Source organism: Hordeum vulgare, chromosome 7H (genome assembly GCF_904849725.1).
Source record: "Hordeum vulgare subsp. vulgare chromosome 7H, MorexV3_pseudomolecules_assembly, whole genome shotgun sequence".
In the NCBI taxonomy this organism is placed as follows: Eukaryota; Viridiplantae; Streptophyta; class Magnoliopsida; order Poales; family Poaceae; genus Hordeum; species Hordeum vulgare.
This window is the reverse complement of record NC_058524.1, coordinates 192,236,239-192,240,277: the sequence shown is the minus strand read 5'-3', so window position 1 is coordinate 192,240,277 and position 4,039 is coordinate 192,236,239. Positions and strand designations below refer to the sequence as shown.

The 4,039-nt window shown below is 46.2% G+C and overlaps 1 pseudogene; it reads left to right on the top strand.

The window, feature by feature from the left end:
* The first annotated feature begins 1,116 nt into the window (after positions 1–1,116).
* Positions 1,117–2,097, top strand: LOC123408606 (annotated as a pseudogene).
* Positions 2,098–4,039: the final 1,942 nt, after the last annotated feature.

Here is a 4,039-nt window from a genome sequence, read left to right as displayed (position 1 = left end):
GGTTTCGTAAGAGTTTTACGTAGATATAGCAAAGCTCCAATCAAAACCTTGCAGTTTAGAGAAAGCCCTGTTTGCCGAGTTTGTTGTTTTACCGAACGTTTTATCCACGACACTTGGCAAGACACTTGGCAAAGTGTGTGTTTGCTGACTTTTGCGTTTGTATCGAGTTAGATACTCGGTAAAGATAATATTGCCGAGTGCAATGACATAATGCACTCGACAAAGAGCCTAACACTACATAGAGAAAAATTACAGTAGTGAAGAAGTAAAACTTACTACTCCCTCCATCACAGTTTATAAGGCATGTACGTATACCTAGGTCGTCAGTTTGATCAACTTAATGAGAGGCATATATTACAAAAAATATATCATTAGAAACTTTAGATGTTCTATTTTCTAATGATATAATTTTTATATTAAATAATATATTTTATATATGTTAAATTGATGACCTAGGTATACGTGCACGCCTTATAAACTGTGACGGAGGGAGTAGCAAAAAAGAATCCATTGTAGTTGTACAGAATCAAGAGCCAAAGGGACGTCGGTTCCAACAGGCAGCTGGTATTGTTCCAATCAAATCGAGAGGCCGGTCGCTTCCCCTCCTTTCGTCAGTTAACCAAGGCAGGACGTTCACTCTTCACATTTCGCTTGGGAACTCCAAGCGTCGCCATTCTCTAGATATACTCCATTTTGCTAGACTGGGATTGGGATGCTACTACTGAGACACTTGATCACTATGAGGGTGCTTGGATCCAAGGGACTAAAACTAGTCTGACTAAAACTAGTCTTTTTAAGAGGCTAAAGTTCCAAGCACCCGTGACTAAAGAGAGGCTAAAACTAGTCTTGAGGCTAAAATCTTTTAGTCAGGGGTACCCCTACTAAAATGTGCATTAGTCCTCTCTCTCCTCATTTAACTCCTCATGCAAGTTCTGGATTGGAGGGTTTGGAGGATAATAAATGCTCATTAACTTGATTTTAGTCTCTTTAGTACTTGAATCCAAGCATGGGTGAGGCTAGCAAGTTTTAGTCTCATTACTTTTAGTCATGGGACTAAAACGTATCCAAGCACCCTCTATAGCTAGTCGCTGCCACCAAGTAGTAGTACGTGCCGACATGTTCGACTCGGGGGTTTTCGTGCCGTTCAAACTTCACTATGAGGAGACTAAGAACCTCGCCCCGGGCGACATCATCCACTCCGAGGTCGCCTACGCCGGTGGGCATCCCTGGAGGATCCGGTGCTACCCGTGCGGGAACGAGAAGACCGACAAGGGCGAGAGCATCTCGATCTTTCTCGAGCTCATGGGCAAGGCCAAAGGCGTCAAGGCCATCTTCGAGGTCTTCGTGGTGGACAAGGACGGCGATCCCTCTTCTTCCCATGCACGAAGGTGCGTGCAGGTTTATCCACCTGAAGGATACAATTCCTGGGGGTGGGCAGGTTTCGCGAAGCGAATCGATCTCGAGTCTCAATACTTGGTAAACGGGTGGGTCACCATCGTATGCGGAGTTATCGTTGTGCGCGACGACTCCATAGATGTCCCGTCCTCTGACGCAGGGAACCATCTTGGCCGCCTCCTCGACTGCGGCGACGGTTCCGATGTCGCCTTCCTCGTCGACGGGGAGACGTTTCCCGCTCACCGGGCCGTGCTCGCTGCCCGCTCGCCGGTCTTCAAGGCGGAGCTTTTCGGCTCCATGGCGGAGTCCACGTTGTCACGCATCACATTGGAAGATATTGACCGCGCAACGTTTAAAGTATTTCTGCGGTTCATCTACACTGACGCCCTGCCCGGAGATGACGAGCTGGAAGACTCGGCGACTGAGATGTACGAGCGTCTGCTTGCCGTGGCCGACAGGTACGCCATGGGTAGGTTAAAGCTCATTTGCGCCAAAAAGTTGTGGGATAGTGTGACGGCGGACAGCGTTGCTGCAACCTTATGTTGCGCTGAAACGTACAGCTGCTCGGAGCTGAAAAACAAGTGCATTGCTTTCTTCGCGGAGGAGAAGAACTTTAGGGAGGCCGTGTTAACGGATGGTTTCGTGGGGCTGGTTCAGAAATTCCCATCTATTATTTCTGAGCTAAAGGACAAGGCTAAGTAGGGAGATATACACGTCAATTCAGGTGCTCATGTCCAGTTTAATTATGTGTTTGAAGAACCCCGTGTTCATTGAGTTGCGCGAACGATAGCGCTGAATCAGCGTCCTATTATTTTCATGTCAATTTATGTCCATGCATTTGAGATTTTTGATTCAGGTGTTAATGTCTGGCTTATGTGGAATACTCTAGTACACATGTTGGAGTATTGCCTAACAATGCCCCAATAACCGGTCAGCCCCATCACCGGCCATTCTAAATCGTCAACCAGCGTCCGTTTGGGATAAACGGATACAAACCGTGACCCAACGTGCGAGAACAAACGGACGAATGTCCTTTCTCGATCTATTTTTTATCCATTAAGTATGGTCACGTTTACGGTCAAACGAACAAGCGCGGACAGACGCGTCGTGTACCCTTGTCCTTTCATGTCCTGCCCATCGGTGGCATGGCCCCTTTTCTTCCTCTCTTGTCCTCGCTTCGCCCTTCGCCCCTCGCCATCGCTGATGCCACCCACGTTGTCCACCTTGCTTTGCCCGTCGGTGGCACAACCACTTTTTCTTTCGTCGCCTGTCCTCACTACGCCCTCCGCCCGCGGTTGACCACCTTGCTTTGCTGCCTGGAAAGGGGCTCAACGTGCCCTTTCCAACTGCGTCTTCACCACAAGCGCAAGGTGTTCGACGCTTTGCTCGCAAGATATCATGGATGATTATTTCTTTCACAACTCCATTTGTTCATCGGATGATTCGTCCTCGGATGATGAGAACATAGTAGTGGCAGCATTGGTTGTCCATGACCACACCAATAGGATGCGGCCTCAGTTCAGGGGATCAATCCCTGGCCATGCTCCGGCTTTGAACCGCAATAGGGAGAAAGGGCATGCCCTCCTATTTCGATTACTTTGAGAATACCACGCTCTACAAACCGCATCAATTTGAGGAGGAAGTGGTAGCATATGACCCATACTTTGACTGCAAAGAGGATGCCTTTGACAAGCTTGGTTTCTCTTCTTACCAGAAATGCACTGCAGCTATTCGCATGCTTGCATATGGAATTCCTGGTTATCTTGTGGATTAGTATGTTCATATGAGTGAGTCCACATGTCTCCAATCAATGTATAGTTTTTGGAAGGCCATGGTAGTTGTGTTTGGCCCTGAATACATGAGAGAGCCAAATGCCGCTGATATAGAGAGGTTGTTGACAATCAATGCAAAGAGGGGTTTCCGGGCATGTTTTTGATAGTATCGATTGTATGCACTTGAAGTGGAAGAACGGTCCATTTGCATGTGAAAGGGTGCCACTGTCATACTTGAAGCGTTTGCTTCACAAGATACCCTGCATTGTGAGGTTCAAGTATGACAGCGGCATGGTTGGTTCTCATAATGATATTAATGTTCTTCAACATTCTCCAGTGTTTGTTATTCTTGAGTCTCGATGGGGTATCGTTCGAAACCCTGCATTGGCACGAAGCACTCAGAAGCTTTGAAAGGTGATGATTGCTTGTGTGATCATGCACAACATGATCGTTGGGGATGAACGTGATGACATCATCTATGACCAATGGTTTGATTTCTAGGATGAGAATGTTGAGGCTGAGCACCCACCTTCTGTAACCTTTGAATATTTTGTCCAATTTCATCATGACATGCGTGATCAACACCCTCATACGTAGCTGCAAGATGACTTGGTTGACCATATCTGGGATCACATTGGCAATCAATAGATCTATCAATTTAATCTCTTTTCATGCACACACTTTCAGTGGTTTTGTAAGACTATTTGATACTTTCAGGAAACCAAGAATCTTTCAGTTTTGATTGGAGATATGGCTGATACATTTAAAAAATACTCCCTCCGATCTATTTGATAATTTAAATTACTTTTTGTATGGCTCAGTGGTTTTTTAAGACTATTTGATACTCCCTCCATATCTGAGAGTATTTTTTG